Below are 17,998 nucleotides of genomic sequence, written 5' to 3'. Positions count from 1 at the left end.
CATCGACGGGGACACCCCAGCACTTCTCACGTAGAGGCCGATGATCTCCTGGACAACGGCCCAGTGGCGCCGAGACGAAGGGAGGTCCACGCAGAAGTTCAGGGGTGCAGCCGTAGAGAACGTGGGCAAAGATAGACCGTCTCACGCCTCTGCCTCTCAGCTACCGTTGAACGATGAGCTTCCCGGCCAATGCACCAAATGATACCGGAGAAACTGACGGAAGCCAAGCACAGAGAGATGGACACAGGTTTCTTCAGGAAGGAAGAGATTCTTTATTGGATCACCGATCGGGACTCAGAGGGACTAATGTCACCAAAATACAGCAAGTTCTGAGCCCCGGACAATAGTGCAGGCTCCTTATATAGGCATATAACTCCTCCCATATTAAGCTCCACCCGCACATTCTCTTAACCAATCAACACAAATAAGAATTAACTTCCTGTTTGACCGCATGGCTTGTCCAGCACAATGGAGGAGGGGGAATACTATATCCTGTATTCTTGCACATGCTCCGTACACTACTGATCGTATCTTGCCTCGTGCAACCAACTGATCGATACGTCAGCATATGCACGTACACATGCCACGTGGTAATCTCGGCCTACTAAATTTATTTTTACCGAGATTCCACCACATTATAGTGACAGGAATGCAAACATGTATTCCTGTCACTATAGTGTTCCTTTAAAGCTGAGCTGCACATGGTGTTTTTTTCCCTCTATGTGCTTAAGTGACCCAACCCTCACTTTTAAAAGACTTTAAAAGCATAGCTGCCACTGGTGGGGGTGTGTAGCAAAAGCACATGGAGGAAAAATAAAATAAGTTTAAAAAAAACATGGCATAAAGAAAATTATTTTTTAGGAATATAAGTGCACTTACCGTTTCCTCACCACCTCCTGGGTGCGGTTGTTCCCTCCAACAGCATTCACCGCTGCCACAATCTTCCTCCACCGATTGTCCTTCTTTGCTCTTGAAGTCTTTTTGGCTGCTCCCCCAAACATACATTGGTAGTACTGGCAAAGCTTGTTTACCAGTACTGTATTCTCCTCTGCACGAAACTATCAACATACTTATTCTTCCTCCCAGGACATACTGCCTTTAACATTCTAGGCTCTCTTTGCTTCTTCTTGCTTCTCCCACTTGCTTCTCCTTCCTCCTGGCCATGCCATGTCTATGTCACTTGAGGAGCTGGAGGAGGACATGACCACTTCTGGCAAGGTCCCTATCAAAGTGCCTAAAATGGCTGACAGGGTGGTGGGCTGGCTGACCTCCAAACTGGCTGAATGGCTGGCCTATAGAAAATCTGGCTAGATTTTGCATTGAAGGACTGCCTTGAGTTGATACTTTTGATTTTTACAGTTTTGTCTAGCAGTATGTAAAAGCCTATTTAATTGGCTCCTACTTTCCCACTCTCTTATAAAATGATACTGTGTTTCCAGTACCACCTGTCAGGGAAGCATGATGATTCATGAGCCCAAGAAACTAAGCAAAAGCAATGCATTTATGCCCTTTATGGATTAAAGGACCACTCTAGTGCCAGGAAAACATACTCGTTTTCCTGGCACTAGAGTGCCCTGAGGGTGCCCCCACCCTCAGGGACCCACTCCCGCCGGGCTCTGGGGGGAGGAAGGGGTTAAACTTACCTCTTTCTCCAGCGCCGGGCGGGGAGCTCTACTCCTCCTCCTCTTCTTCCTCGCGACGTCATCGGCTGAATGCGCATGCGCGGCAGGAGCCGCGCTCGCATTCAGCCGGTCGCATAGGAAAGCATTCATAATGCTTTCCTATGGACGCTTGCGTGCTCTCACTGTGATTTTCACAGTGAGAAGCACGCAAGCGCCTCTAGCGGCTGTCAGTGAGACAGCCACTAGAGGCTCTGGAGGCTGGCTTAACCCTCAGAATAAACATAGCAGTTTCTCTGAAACTGCTATGTTTATAAAAAAAAAGGGTAAAAGCTAGCTGGACCTGGCACCCAGACCACTTCATTAAGCTGAAGTGGTCTGGGTGCCTAGAGTGGTCCTTTAAAACCAGACTCTGCATCAACTGTGTAATTTTCCATGGGAGTTTTGCCATGGAACCCCCTCCGGCATGCCACAGTCCAGGTGTTAGTCCCCTTGAAACAACTTTTCCATCACTATTGTGGCCAGAAAGAGTCCCTGTGTGTTTTAAAATTCGCCTGCCCATTGAAGTCTATGGCGGTTCGCGTGGTTCGCCCGTTCGCGAACATTTGCGGAAGTTCCCGTCCGCCGTTCGCGAACCGAAAATTTTGTGTTCGCAACATCACTAGTCCCCAAACGTTACAATTATACAATAAATAAAAGGCACAAAATACTAAATACATAAAATATATAAATCCCAAAGCCACCAACTAATAATAGCAGGAGGCAGTGGTACTCTGACCTGTACTGATGCGGAGCAGCAAAGAAAGAGGGAATGGAATGTTGGGGAGGGAGTTATATGGTCTCCTTACTATTTTCTGATTAGTTGTTTACTCTCTGTGTTTTCTGTGCTGCTGTGGAGTTCTAATAAAGAGAGACTTAAGCAAATATGAAGCCTCCTGTCATGTTATAAAATTTGAATTTTGTTCTCTTTTTTTTATTGCAGATAAATAAAACAGAAAAGAGAAAGAATGTGTTAATTTTCGAAATTTCATCCATATTTCTTTAGCATTTCATTTGACACTATGATTCCATTGTTTTGGCCAAAACAAGCAGAAATGATCAACTGAATTTGGCCAACATTTGTATCGAATTGGGACTGAATTTGATGCAAACTGAAATCCTAGCAGCCGAACCCAAGAAACGAGTTGGCAGCTTTAGACAGATCCTTGGATAACTGAGCTTTCTGAAGGTCATTGATCAACCTTTTTAACCATATAGACATTAAAAAAATGTGGCCACTATGATCCCGTGCCAGTACAAGGGAGATTTTAAGCTTCCCATGCTGTACATTTGTCATGCCACCAGTGACTGCTTGCAGTAATAAAAGACCAGTGACTGGGCAGCTATTGCACAGGAGAAACCTGATTAAAAAAAAGGGAGGGGGCTTCAATATAAAGAATAGGGGCGGTAAGATCGCTGTTCATCCACTGTGCTCCCACAGTGGGGCCCCAGGTCGTGGCGGAAATCAATCATAGTGTCCCCCCACATCTCAATATCTATAATTAAAATAAGCAGTGTCCCCAACATGTTCCCCCCACAGGTTGACAACAGGTTAGGCTACAATTTTAATAAACATAGAATGTGACGGCAGATAAGAACCATTTGGCCCATCTAGTCTGCCAAATTTTTTAAATACTGTCTTTAGTCCCTGGTCTTATCATATAGCTAGGATAGCCTTTTGCATATCCCACGCATAATTAACCCCTTAAGGACACAATGACATATGTGATATGTCATGATTCCCTTTCATTCCAGAAGTTTGGTCCTTAAGGGGTTAAAGGAACACTATAGTCCCCTACATTACTTGCTAAATAAAGCAGTTTTAGTGTATAGATCATTTCCCTGCAATTTCACTGCTCAATTCACTGTCATTTAGGAGTTAAATCACTTTGTTTCTGTTTATGCAGCCCTAGCCACACCTCCCCTGGCTATGATTGACAGAGCCTGCATGAAAAAAAAACTAGTTTCACTTTCAAACAGATGTAATTTACCTTAAATAATTGTATCTCAATCTCTAAATGGAACTTTAATCACATACAGGAGGCTCTTGCAGGGTCTACCAAGCTATTAACATAGCAGGGGATAAGAAAATCTTAATTAAACAGAACTTGCAATAAAGAAAGCCTAAATAGGGCTCTCTTTACAGGAAGTGTTTATGGAAGGCTGTGCAAGTCACATGCAGGGAGGTGTGACTATGGTTCATAAACAAAGGGATTTAACTCCTAAATGGCAGAGGATTGAGCAGTGAGGCTGCAGGAGCATGTTCTATACACCAAAACTGCTTCATTAAGCTAAAGCTGTTCAGGTGACTATAGTGTCCCTTTAAACTCCTTTACCGTGTTAACCTCTACCACTTCATTCCATGCATCCACTACAGTTTTTCTTCTTTTAAATATAGTCTCCTCCTTTTTTACTGTGTTGATTCCCTTTATGTATTAAATGTTTCTATCATATCCCCCCCGTCTCGTCTTTCCTCCAAGCTACATGTATCGGAGCTTCCTGTACCCCGGTTGGGTACCTCCGCCAACGGATGCTCCTAGTGCTTACCGAGGGCTCCAATCACTTCTCCAGACACCATAAGTACTGCAGACCCCACAAACTGCCGCAGCTTAGTTGGGGTCTCGCCGTCTCCTACCCACTCGGAACCTACGACAAGGCTCCAGGTTCCAGTGGGTGAACCTACTGGTGGGAGTTTTGATCCTCAGCGTCCAGACACGTTTCTCCGTAATCAAGACTTTCTCAATGGTGCTCCAGATAAGTACATATTTATAGCCCCCAGGCTGTGTGGCTCTACCCATAAAATAAATTAAAATGTCTCTAAAATCATTCATAGAGCATCTCTGCTAACCAGGGCCGGACTGGGATAAAAATTCGGCCCGGGCATTTTTTATCACTAACGACAAACACGCCCCCTTCTCAAAGTGCAGGCCAGAGCAGACCATGCGCAGAGCTCTGCTAAAGAGCTCTAGCATGAGAAAAAAGCCCTGTATTTGTTCTGCACAGTGCAAGCAAATTTAATAACATGCTTGCACTGTGTTTCCTTGCAACTTGTCTCTGGTGTCTCTATAAATGGATACCAGGAGACAAAAATGCCAGGAAAGAGTATTGTGCTGTGTTTGGAGCCTGCTTGTGGGATTGTGTGTGTGTGTGTGTGTGTATAGAGTGAGCTGATTGTGGTGTGGTATTGTGTAATAAGGTCGGTTTTAGTCGTGTTGTGTTTGTGGTGTAATGTAATGCATATGTGGCTAGGGTCTGTAGAGAATGTGTGTATAGGGGATGTAGCAAGTGTGTGCATACAGGCTATAGTGTGTGTGTGTGTGTGTGTGTATATGTGATGTAGTGTTTGTAGAGAGTGTGTGTTTAGGGGTGTAGTATGTGTTTGCTTACAAGGAATCTAGTGTGTGTATAGGGTATCCAGAGTGTGTATGTCAGGAATGTAGTGTGTGTGTGCGTGTGTATATATATATATATATATATATATATATATATATATATATATATGTGTATGTATGTATGTTTGGAAGTGTTGTGTATGTGTGTGTTGGGGAGGTTCGGTGTGTATGTGAGGGGTGCAGTATGTGTGTATGATGGATGCTGTGTGTGCTGTGTATGATGTGTGTGAGTGCTGTGTATGGAGTGTTTTGTGATAGTGCTGAGTGTGATGTGTGTGAGTCCTGAGTGTGATGTGTGTGAGAGTGCTGAGTGTGATAGTGCTGTGGATGATGTGTGTGAGTGCTGAGGGTGATGTGTGTGAGGGTGCCAAGTGTGATAGTGCTGTGGATGATGTGCGTGAGTGCTGAGTGTGATGTGTGTGAGAGTGCTGTGTATGATGTGTTTTGTGATAGTGCTGAGTGTGATGTGTGTGTGAGTCCTAAATGTGATGTGTGTGAGAGTGCCGAGTGTGATAGTGCTGAGTGTGATGTGTGTGATGGGTGTGAGAGTGCTGTGTGTGAAAGTGCTGTGATGGGTGTGAGAGTGCTGTGTGTGATGGGAGTGAGAGTGCTGTGTGTGAAAGTGCTGTGATGGGTGTGAGAGTGCTGTGTGTGATGGGTGTGAGAGTGATGTGTGTGAAAGTGCTGTGATGGGTGTGAGAGTGCTGTGTGTGATGGGTGTGAGAGTGCTGTGTGTGATGGGTGTGAGAGTGCTGTGTGTGAAAGTGCTGTGATGGGTGTGAGAGTGCTGTGTGTGATGGGAGTGAGAGTGCTGTGTGTGAAAGTGCTGTGATGGGTGTGAGAGTGCTGTGTGTGATGGGTGTGAGAGTGCTGTGTGTGAAAGTGCTGTGATGGGTGTGAGAGTGCTGTGTGTGATGGGTGTGAGAGTGCTGTGTGTGATGGGAGTGAGAGTGATGGGTGTGAGAGTGCTGTGTGTGAGAGTGCTGTGTGTGATGGGAGTGAGAGTGCTGTGTGTGATGGGAGTGAGAGTGCTGTATGTGATAGTGCTGTGTGTGAATGTTTGAATGGATTGTGTGTGTGTGGGGTAAAAAAATAAAAATTAAGCAGTTATAATGTCCCCCCCTCCCTTCTTACCTTTAGCCTGGGAGGGGGGGACCGGCACGCTGGAACCTGGGAGAGTGAGGGGGGGGACCGGAACTCGCACTCCGACAGCATCCCTGGTGGTCCAGTGGTGAGTGAACTCTAGCCTGCGGGCTAGAGTTCACTCTCGCGAGATCCGGTCGTTGCCATGGCAACGCGCCGGATCTCGCGAGAGGAACCCGGCGGAGCTGCAAGATAGAGCTCCGCCGGGTCCTCTCCCTCCCTCCCCAGCCGCATGTCTTTCCAAGTGGGCCGGTGAGGGAGATCTTTGATCTCCTCACCGGCCCTTCATTGAAAACAGCGGGGCCGGCGCTCGGATAGTGCCGGCCCCGCATAGACCGGCAGGGGAGATCCTGGGACTTCCCCTGCCGGCCTCGGCCCATGGCCACCGCGGCCCACCGGGCATTTGCCCGGTGTGCCCGATGGCCAGTCCGGGCCTGCTGCTAACACACTTTTGTACCTACATATAAGTAACACAGGTTCTAACAAAAAGACAGTTATGAACTATCCATGATGGATTAGCTTATTAGCGGGTTGCGATGGTAACAGCAACTCCAGGAGATTTATTATCTTTAAAGAATCACTATAGGGTCAGAAACACAAACATGTATTCCTGACCCTATAGTGTTAAAACCACCATTTAGCCCCCCTGGACCCCTCATGCCTCCATAAATATAGCATAATCTTAATGTATTCAAGCCTGAAGCTGTAACTCTGCATGCTGTTTGCCTCAAAAAAACAAGCAGTCTGCTAACATCATCAGAAGTGGTGCTCTGATCCAATCACAATGCTTCCCCATAGGATTGGCTGAGACTGACAAAGAGGCAGATCAGGGGCAGAGCCAGCACGATTCAAACCCAGCCCTGGCCAATCAGCATCTCCTCATAGAGATGGATTGAATCAATGAATCTCTATGAGGAAAGTTCAGTGTCTGCATGCAGAGGGAGGAGATACTGAATGTTTGGATGCATTTTAGGCAGCCATGACCCAGGAAGGATCTCTAACAGCCATCTGAGGAGTGGCCAGTGAAGTTATCACTAGGCTGTAATGTAAACACTGCATTTTCTCTGAAAAGACAGTGTTTACAGCAAAAAGCCTGAAGGTAATGATTCTACTCACCAGAACAAATTCAATAAGCTGTAGTTGCTCTGATGACTATAGTGTCGCCTTAAGCTGCTAAATCGTTTGGCAGGATTTTTCTTAAATGAGGATCTCGTAGCTGAAAGATTCACTGCCCCAGTGTTATGTTTCACAGTAAAATATAATAAATATCACTCCATAACCCAGACTTACAAGCTAAATGATTGGTGTTATTTTCAACTGTGTTCTCACACATCCTGTGACATCCTGTCTCCACCTAATCCTGAAATGTACCTTAAAGGAACACTATAGTCACCTAAATTACTTTAGCTAAATAAAGCAGGTTTAGTGTATAGATCATTCCCCTGCAATTTCACTGCTCAATTCACTGTCATTTAGGAGTTAAATCACTTTGTTTCTGTTTATGCAGCCCTAGCCACACCTCCCCTGGCTATGATTGACAGAGCCTGCATGAAAAAAAAAACTGGTTTCACTTTCAAACAGATGTAATTTACCTTAAATAATTGTATCTAAATCTCTAAATTGAACTTTAATCACATACAGGAGGCTCTTGCAGGGTCTAGCAAGCTATTAACATAGCAGGGGATAAGACAATCTTAATTAAACAGAACTTGCAATAAAGAAAGCATAAATAGGGCTCTCTTTACAGGAAGTGTTTATGGAAGGCTGTGCAAGTCACATGCAGGGAGGTGTGACTAGGGTTCATAAACAAAGGGATTTCACTCCTAAATGGCAGAGGATTGAGCAGTGAGGCTGCAGGGGCATGTTCTATACACCAAACCTGCTTCATTAAGCTAAAGTTGTTCAGGTGACTATAGTGTCCCTTTAAATCATGGGTCGTCAACCTGGTCCCTACCGCCCACTAGTGGGCGTTTCAGGATTCCAGGTGGGCGGTAGGGATTTTCAATTTTTTTTTTATAAATTGGGCAGGCGGGCGGGCGCGAGCCGGCGGTACCACTGTGACTGGGTACCGCCATCACCACTTGCGGCCCCGGCGGCAAACCGCCGGGGCCGCATATGGAGGGGTCCATCGGGTGGCCCATGCTGTCAGGGCCACCCGATGGATGTGGATTGTGAGGGGGCCCAGTCAGCGCTGGGCGCTTTAACAGCGCGACCGGGCCCCCTGTGAGGACATCAAATCTGCTGGGAGGAAGTGATTCCCCGGTCACTCCTCCCAGCATACAGAGAGCCGCGCGGGAGGAAGGAGGAGGAGGGAGTCAGAGTGGGAACTCTGACTCCCATGCACCTGAGCCACCACTGGACCCCAGGGAAAGTCACCCTCCTGCACCTTAAAGGTAGGAAACAGGAGGGTGACTTAAATATAATGTGTGTTTGTTTGTGTATGTGTCTTTGTATGTATGTCTTGTGTGTGTCTGTATGTATGTCTTGTGTGTGTCTTATGTAAGTGTCTTGTGTGTGTATGTCTGTATACATGTGTCTTGTCTTTGTATGTATGTCTTGTGTGTGTCTTATGTGTGTGTGTATGTCTGTATATATGTGTGTCTTGTCTTTGTATGTATGTCCTGTGTGTGTCTTATGTATGTGTCTTGTGTGTGTGTATGTCTGTATACATGTGTCTTGTCTTTGTATGTATGTCTTGTTTGTGTCTGTGTGTATGTCTGTATATATGTGTGTCTTGTCTATGTATGTATGTCGTGTGTGTGTCTTTGTATGCATGTCTTGTGTGTGTGTTTGTATGTATGTTTTGTGTGTGTGTGTGTGTGTGTCTTTGTATGTATGTCTTGTGTGTGTGTGTGTCTTTGTATGTATGTCTTGTGTGTGTGTCTTTGTATGTATGTCTTTGTGTGTGTGTGTCTTTGTATGTATGTCTTTGTGTGTGTGTGTGTGTCTTTGTATGTATGTCTTTGTATGTGTCGTGTGTGTGTGTCTGTCTGTATATATGTGTGTATGTATGTGTCGTGTGTGTGTCTGTCTGTATATATGTGTGTATGTATGTGTGTCTGTTTCTTGTGTCTGTCTGTATGTGTATGTGTCTTTGTATGTATGTCTTTGTGTGTGTGTGTGTGTGTGCCTGTCTGTCTGTATGTCTGTATGTGTGTCTGTATGTCTGTATGTATGTGTGCCAGTCTGTTATAGTGGGATACCTAGCTCAGCCTTCCTACTGGGCATTGCTATAAGGAAGGTTAAAAAAAGGGGGGAAAAAAGGTGGGGAGGGGAATTGAGGAGGGAGAAGAGGGGAGCTGACGCACAGATGACAAATCATATTATGCGCAAACAGAGAAGTCGTCTGAATATCACCGAAAGAGGAGACCTTCGTTTGTTCCTTACAACCTCAAGGATCTCATTAATCACTAGTAAAGGTAATTTCAATTTACTTTATTGTTTTCTCATTAAACTTTTTATAAAGTTAAAAACATTATAAACATGCATTAATTGCAAATAAAAAGATAAATGTACGTACATTTATTTTTTTTAAAACACCCTCCTTTCGAAAAAAATATTCTGCACTTGCGCGAAAACTGGTGGGCGGTAAGGAAATTTTTTCAACCAAAAAGATGCATTAGTGGGCGGTAGTTAGAAAAAGGTTGACTACCACTGCTTTAAATCATATCACAAATATATTGCTTGCATCTGCAACATGGAATGAAGATATATGCATTCCATATGAGTTTGAAAAACGTTGTTTTTTATGGTAACCACAGAAACAATCCACAAGGGAGGGTAACAAGGGAGTAGAATGGTAACATAGTCCTGGAATGCAAGCAAAATAGAAAGGTTCACCTAGGTAACATAAAGCAATTGTTTAGAAAAAAAAACTAAAGCAAAAAATATTCAGACTGAGAAAGTTTTGAATGCACCGACCGTGACGAGATCCTGAGGCCCATTGTTGTGTCATTCATCCACGACCATCACCCCATGTTGCAGCATGATAATGCACGGCCCCATGTTGCAAGGATCTGTACATCATTCCTGGAAGCTGAAAACATCCCAGTTCTCACCGGACATGTCACCCATTGAGAATGTTTGGGATGCTCTGGATCAGCATATATGACAGCGTGTTCCAGGTTCTGCCAATATCCAACAACTTCACACGGCCATTGAAGAGGAGTGGACCAACATTCCACAGGCCACAATCAACAACCTGATCAACTCTATGCGAAGGAGATGTGTTGCACTGCTTGAAGCAAATGGTGGTCACACCAGATACTGACAGGTTTTGCGATCCCCAATACAGTAACATTGCACATTTTAGAATGGTCTTTTATTGTGGCCAGCCTAAGGCTGTGCAATAATCATGCTGTCTAATCTGCATCTTGAATGCCACACCTGTGAGGTGGAAGTGCTCACTAACACAGATTTAGACAGATTTGTGAACACTATTTGAGAGAAATAGACCTTTTGTGTGCATAGAAAAAGTTCAGGTCAAGATCTTTGAGTTCAGGTCATGAAAAATGAGGGTAAAATCAAAAGTGTTGCGTTTATAATTTTGTTCAGTATATATATATATACACATTTAATTTATTTTAACATGTTTAATAATATTGTTTTTTACACTACACCCAGCAGGGGTCTGTCTGACAGTTCAGGTAATCCCCCTGCTGGCAGATCCACAACCAGCTATTGCGGCCATGTGATCGCTCTTTAAGATCATTCTTTTATTTTTTAGAGAATATGATTCTAAGGATATCTTCTTCTCAATGATCTGGTGTGCATTTAACTGCACGATCAGAGGTATTGTGATTAAATTAGGCTCCCAGGAGAAAAAGCTTAGGAGCTCCTGTCTAGATGAATTGTGCATAGAGCTAGATATAGTAGATGGGGAAAACAGGAGTGATCCCTCGAAGGAAAAAAGAGGTATGTTGTTGGAAATTAGAAATCAGATTAACATTTTTAATTTTATACTTGTACCTGCCCTGCATATGTTTTGTATTATTTGTGTGAGATGGGCTTTGGTGCAATGTCATCATCAATATATTGCTGCTTGTTAATTTACCCACCCCTCCCACCCGGCTTTCCCCCTGTCTCTGTGTATTTCTTAATATTGGTTTCTTGTCTGTCCACCCTACACGTTTAGTTCACGGAGAGTATGAGATTTGGGGGTATGTTGTTCACCCAGATCAGGGCTATCACCTTTTAGGGTTTCAAAAATGGTATGTTTTTCTGTGCTTGGAGATTATTAGGTTAGATTAGTAGAGTTCCTGATTCAATTATCTCCCAAGCACAGAGGAGGGAATTCTATTGTTTGTGTATGGGAGTGTCTCACTGTATGACTGTTTTTATTGGTTTATTCCCTTTGTGTCCCTGTGCCCAACAAGGTCCACCTGGGTGTTGCCCTTGTTGGGAAACTTGCATAAAAGGCCAGTGTGCCTCCATTAAACCTTGAGTTCCTGTTTTACCCTCAACATAGAGTCTTGTCTTGTCTTATATGTGGGGACCCTGGATATGTGGGGACCCTGGATTCATACCTTGTCTTAGGTCCAGGGTGGGTAGGAGACGGCGAGTTCCCAGCCAAGCTGTAAAGCTGGACGTGGGAACTGCGGTGCTGATGGTGTCTGGTGGAGTGCTTGGAGTCCTTGGTGAGCATTAGGAGCATCCGTCAGCAGAGGTGCCCAATCGGGGTACAGGAAGCTCCGTTACAAATACTAATGACTAATGGATTTAAAAGTGAAAGAGCAAACAAGATGGTGTCTAAGATTATTCAGGTTAACAAGATATAGCCCAGAGAATATTGGTAGAGCATTCCAAGAATTCTATTCCGGCTTATATAAACTGCCTGAGAGGGGATCCTCTATATCCTAATACAGTTTTCCTAAAGTTTCTGTGGAGCACCTATTTCAGAGAATGAGGTAGATTAAGTTATAAAAAAAAATCAAACAAAGCACCTGGTCCAGACGGATTTATACATATACAATAATAAATATATAATAATAGGAAATGGGAGTCTTCCAGGTAAACCAATACAACTAAATCTGAAAGTGAAAGTAACATTCTGAGTGTCTGAAACTTAATAAAGAGAGGCATGTGTTGTGAGATTCATTCCATCATTTCTCAGTGTAAGGTAAGGATGCTCATGCTTTTATACAGGATGGTGCCAACTCATATATCTGAATATAACCACCTTTATTAAGATGTGTGTGCTAGCAATAGGCCTTTATGCTGGGAGGTAAAGGCTGTGTGTTAGTAAGGGGTCTCTGTGTTGGGAGGTAAAGGCTGTGTGTCAGTTAGAGGTCTCTTTGTTGGGAGGTAAAGGCTTTGTGTCAGTAAGGGGTCTCTGTGTTGGGAGGTAAAGGCTGTGTGTTAGTAAGGGGTCTTTGTGTTGGAAGGTATAGGCTGTGTGTCAGTAAGGGGTCTTTGTGTTGGGAGGTATAGACTGTGTGTTAGTAAGGGGTCTTTATGTTGGAAGGTAAAGGCTTTGTGTTAGTAAGGGGTCTCTGTGTTGGGAGGTAAAGGCTTTGTGTTAGTAAGGGGACTCTGTGTTGGGAAGTATAGGCTGTGTGTCAGTAAGGGGTCTTTGTGTTGGGAGGTATAGGCTGTGTGTTAGTAAGGGGTCTCTGTGTTGGAAGGTATAGGCTGTGTGTTAGTAAGGGGTCTCTGTGTTGGGAGGTAAAGGCTGTGTACTAGTAAGGGGTCTACATTTTGGGAAGTAAAGGCTGTGTGTTAGTATAGGGTCTTTGTGTTGGAAGGTATAGGCTGTGTGTTAGTAAGGGGTCTTTGTTTTGGAAGGTATAGGCTGTGTGTTAGTAAGGGGTCTTTGTGTTGGAAGGTATAGGCTGTGTGTCAGTAAGGGGTCTTTGTGTTTCAAGGTATAGGTTGTGTGTTAGTAAGGGGTCTCTGTGTTGGAAGGTATAGGCTGTGTGTTAGTAAGGGGTCTCTGTGTTGGAAGGTATAGGCTGTGTGTTAGTAAGGGGTCTCAGTGTTAGGAGGTAAAGGCTGTGTACTAGTAAGGGGTCTACATTTAGGGAAGTAAAGGCTGTGTGTTAGTAAGGTGTCTCCATTTTGGGAGGTAAAGGCTGTGTGTTAGTAAGGGGTCTCCATGTTGGGCGGTAAAGGGTGTGTGCTAGTAAGGGGTCTTTTTGTTGGAAGGTATAGGCTGTGTGTTAGTAAGGGGTCTCTGTGTTGGGAGGTAAAGGCTGTGTGCAAGTAAGGGGTCTCCATGTTGGGAGGTAAAGGTTGTGTGCTAGTAAGGATTCTTTATGTTGAGAGGTAAGGGGTCTCTGTGTTGGGAGATAAAGGCTGTGTGCAAGTAAGGGGTCTCCATGTTGGGAACTAAAGTCTATGTGCAAGTAAGGGGACTCCATGTTGGGAAGTAAAGGCTGTGTGTTAGTAAGGGGTCTCCATGTTGGGAGGTAAAGGTTGTGTGCTAGTAAGGATTCTTTATGTTGGGAGGTAAGGGGTCTCTGTGTTGGGAGGTAAAGGCTGTGTGCAAGTAAGGTGTCTCCATGTTGGGAACTAAAGTCTATGTGCAAGTAAGGGGTCTCCATGTTGGGAAGTAAAGGCTGTATGCTAGTAAGGGGTCTCCATGTTGGGAACTAAAGGCTGTGTGCAAGTAAGGGGTCTCCATGTTGGGAGGTAAAGGCTGTGTCCTAGTAAGGATTCTTTATGTTGGGAGGTAAAGGCTGTGTCCTAGAAAGGGGTCTCCATGTTGGGAGGTAAAGACTGTGTCCTAGTAAGGGGTCTTTATGTTGAGAAGTAAAGGATGTGTGCCAATAAAGTAAAGGTTGTGTGCTAGTAAGGGGTCTCCATGTTGTGAAGTAAAGACTGTGTGATAGTAGGGGATCTCTATGTTGGGAGATAACGGCTGTGTTCTAGTAAGGGGTCTCCATGTTGCTAAAGGCTGTATCCTAGTAAGGGGTCTTTATGTTTGGAAGTAAAGGCTGTGTGCTAGTAATGGCTCCTTAAGTTGTGAGGTAAAGATTGTACGCTTGTAAGGGGTCTCCGTTTTATAAAGTAAAGGTTGTGTGCTAGTAAGGGGTCTCCATGTTGGGAGGTAAAGGCTATCTGCTAGTAAGGGGTCTCCATGTTGGGAGGTAAAGGCTTTGTGTCAGTGAGAGGTGTCTGTGTTGGGAGGTAAAAGCTGTGTGTTGGTAAGGGGTCTCTTTGTTGGGAGGTAAAGGCTGTGTGTTGGTAAGGGGTCTCTTTGTTGGGAGGTAAAGGCTGTGTGTTGGTAAGGGGTCTCTTTGTTGAGAGGTAAAGGCTGTGTGTTGGTAAGGGGTCTCTGTGCTGGGAGGTAAAGGCTGTGTGTTAGTAAGGGGCCTTTGTGTTGGAAGGTAAAGGCTGTGTGTTAGTAAGGGTTATCTGTGTTGGGAGGTAATGGCTTTGTGTCAGTAAGGGGTCTTTGTGTTGGAAGGTATAGGCTGTGTGTTAGTAAGGGGTCTTTGTGTTGGAAGGTATAGGCTGTGTGTCAGTAAGGGGTCTTTGTGTTGGAAGGTATAGGCTGTGTGTTAGTAAGGGGTCTCTGTGTTGGAAGGTATAGGCTGTGTGTTAGTAAGGGGTCTTTGTGTTGGAAGGTATAGGCTGTGTGTCAGTAAGGGGTCTTTGTGTTTCAAGGTATAGGTTGTGTGTTAGTAAGGGGTCTCTGTGTTGGAAGGTATAGGCTGTGTGTTAGTAAGGGGTCTCTGTGTTGGAAGGTATAGGCTGTGTGTTAGTAAGGGGTCTCAGTGTTAGGAGGTAAAGGCTGTGTACTAGTAAGGGGTCTACATTTAGGGAAGTAAAGGCTGTGTGTTAGTAAGGTGTCTCCATTTTGGGAGGTAAAGGCTGTGTGTTAGTAAGGGGTCTCCATGTTGGGCGGTAAAGGGTGTGTGCTAGTAAGGGGTCTTTTTGTTGGAAGGTATAGGCTGTGTGTTAGTAAGGGGTCTCTGTGTTGGGAGGTAAAGGCTGTGTGCAAGTAAGGGGTCTCCATGTTGGGAGGTAAAGGTTGTGTGCTAGTAAGGATTCTTTATGTTGAGAGGTAAGGGGTCTCTGTGTTGGGAGATAAAGGCTGTGTGCAAGTAAGGGGTCTCCATGTTGGGAACTAAAGTCTATGTGCAAGTAAGGGGACTCCATGTTGGGAAGTAAAGGCTGTGTGTTAGTAAGGGGTCTCCATGTTGGGAGGTAAAGGTTGTGTGCTAGTAAGGATTCTTTATGTTGGGAGGTAAGGGGTCTCTGTGTTGGGAGGTAAAGGCTGTGTGCAAGTAAGGTGTCTCCATGTTGGGAACTAAAGTCTATGTGCAAGTAAGGGGTCTCCATGTTGGGAAGTAAAGGCTGTATGCTAGTAAGGGGTCTCCATGTTGGGAACTAAAGGCTGTGTGCAAGTAAGGGGTCTCCATGTTGGGAGGTAAAGGCTGTGTCCTAGTAAGGATTCTTTATGTTGGGAGGTAAAGGCTGTGTCCTAGAAAGGGGTCTCCATGTTGGGAGGTAAAGACTGTGTCCTAGTAAGGGGTCTTTATGTTGAGAAGTAAAGGATGTGTGCCAATAAAGTAAAGGTTGTGTGCTAGTAAGGGGTCTCCATGTTGTGAAGTAAAGACTGTGTGATAGTAGGGGATCTCTATGTTGGGAGATAACGGCTGTGTTCTAGTAAGGGGTCTCCATGTTGCTAAAGGCTGTATCCTAGTAAGGGGTCTTTATGTTTGGAAGTAAAGGCTGTGTGCTAGTAATGGCTCCTTAAGTTGTGAGGTAAAGATTGTACGCTTGTAAGGGGTCTCCGTTTTATAAAGTAAAGGTTGTGTGCTAGTAAGGGGTCTCCATGTTGGGAGGTAAAGGCTATCTGCTAGTAAGGGGTCTCCATGTTGGGAGGTAAAGGCTTTGTGTCAGTGAGAGGTGTCTGTGTTGGGAGGTAAAAGCTGTGTGTTGGTAAGGGGTCTCTTTGTTGGGAGGTAAAGGCTGTGTGTTGGTAAGGGGTCTCTTTGTTGGGAGGTAAAGGCTGTGTGTTGGTAAGGGGTCTCTTTGTTGAGAGGTAAAGGCTGTGTGTTGGTAAGGGGTCTCTGTGTTGGGAGGTAAAGGCTGTGTGTTAGTAAGGGGCCTTTGTGTTGGAAGGTAAAGGCTGTGTGTTAGTAAGGGTTATCTGTGTTGGGAGGTAATGGCTTTGTGTCAGTAAGGGGTCTTTGTGTTGGAAGGTATAGGCTGTGTGTTAGTAAGGGGTCTTTGTGTTGGAAGGTATAGGCTGTGTGTCAGTAAGGGGTCTTTGTGTTGGAAGGTATAGGCTGTGTGTTAGTAAGGGGTCTCTGTGTTGGAAGGTATAGGCTGTGTGTTAGTAAGGGGTCTCTGTGTTGGAAGGTATAGGCTGTGTGTTAGTAAGGGGTCTCTGTGTTGGGAGGTAAAGGCTGTGTACTAGTAAGGGGTCTACATTTTGGGAAGTAAAGGCTGTGTGTTAGTAAAGGGTCTTTGTGTTGGAAGGTATAGGCTGTGTGTTAGTAAGGGGTCTTTGTGTTGGGAGGTAAAGGCTGTGTGTTAGTAAGCGGTCTTTGTGTTGGAAGGTATAAGCTGTGTGTTAGTAAGGGGTCTTTGTGTTGGAAGGTATAGGCTGTGTGTCAGTAAGGGGTCTTTGTGTTGGAAGGTATAGGCTGTGTGTTAGTAAGGGGTCTCTGTGTTGAAGGTATAGGCTGTGTGTTAGTAAGGGGTCTCTGTGTTGGAAGGTATAGGCTGTGTGTTAGTAAGGGGTCTCAGTGTTGGGAGGTAAAGGCTGTGTACTAGTAAGGGGTCTACATTTTGGGAAGTAAAGGCTGTGTGTTAGTAAGGTGTCTCCATTTTTTGAGGTAAAGGCTGTGTGTTAGTAAGGGGTCTCCATGTTGGGCGGTAAAGGGTGTGTGCTAGTAAGGGGTCTTTTTGTTGGAAGGTATAGGCTGTGTGTTAGTAAGGGGTCTCTGTGTTGGGAGGTAAAGGCTGTGTGCAAGTAAGGGGTCTCCATGTTGGGAGGTAAAGGTTGTGTGCTAGTAAGGATTCTTTATGTTGAGAGGTAAGGGGTCTCTGGGTTGGGAGATAAAGGCTGTGTGCAAGTAAGGGGTCTCCATGTTGGGAACTAAAGTCTATGTGCAAGTAAGGGGTCTCCATGTTGGGAAGTAAAGGCTGTATGCTAGTAAGGGGTCTCCATGTTGGGAACTAAAGGCTGTGTGCAAGTAAGGGGTCTCCATGTTGGGAGGTAAAGGCTGTGTCCTAGTAAGGATTCTTTATGTTGGGAGGTAAAGGCTGTGTCCTAGAAAGGGGTCTCCATGTTGGGAGGTAAAGACTGTGTCCTAGTAAGGGGTCTTTATGTTGAGAAGTAAAGGATGTGTGCCAATAAAGTAAAGGTTGTGTGCTAGTAAGGGGTCTCTGTGTTGGGAGGTTAAGGCTATGTCCTAGTAAGGGGTGTTTATGTTGGGAAGTAAAGGCTGTGTGCTAGTAAGGAGTCTCCATGTTGTGAAGTAAAGACTGTGTGATAGTAGGGGATCTCTATGTTGGGAGATAACGGCTGTGTTCTAGTAAGGGGTCTCCATGTTGGTAAAGGCTGTATCCTAGTAAGGGGTCTTTATGTTTGGAAGTAAAGGCTGTGTGCTAGTAATGGCTCCTTAAGTTGTGAGGTAAAGATTGTACGCTTGTAAGGGGTCTCCGTGTTATAAAGTAAAGGTTGTGTGCTAGTAAGGGGTCTCCATGTTGGGAGGTAAAGGCTTTGTGTCAGTGAGAGGTCTCGGTGTTGGAAGGTAAAGGCTGTGTGTTGGTAAGGGGTCTCTTTGTTGGGAGGTAAAGGCTGTGTGTTGGTAAGGGGTCTCTTTGTTGGGAGGTAAAGGCTGTGTG

At 44.9% G+C, this 17,998-nt stretch overlaps 1 protein-coding gene across 1 annotated transcript in view; it reads left to right on the top strand.

Annotated features, from left to right (window-relative positions):
• Positions 1–12,277: 12,277 nt before the first annotated feature.
• The window catches only part of LOC134573356 (ecto-ADP-ribosyltransferase 5-like), a 58,984-nt gene continuing 53,263 nt past the window's right edge, over positions 12,278–17,998 (top strand). The window contains exon 1 of the mRNA XM_063433062.1: positions 12,278–12,311. The gene's annotated coding sequence lies outside the window, so the exon portion shown is untranslated. The remainder of the gene's footprint in view (positions 12,312–17,998) is intronic.

Source organism: Pelobates fuscus, chromosome 1 (assembly GCF_036172605.1).
Source record: "Pelobates fuscus isolate aPelFus1 chromosome 1, aPelFus1.pri, whole genome shotgun sequence".
Classification (NCBI taxonomy): domain Eukaryota; kingdom Metazoa; phylum Chordata; class Amphibia; order Anura; family Pelobatidae; genus Pelobates; species Pelobates fuscus.
Note: the sequence above shows the minus strand (reverse complement) of the source record. Positions and strands in the feature narration are given on the sequence as shown.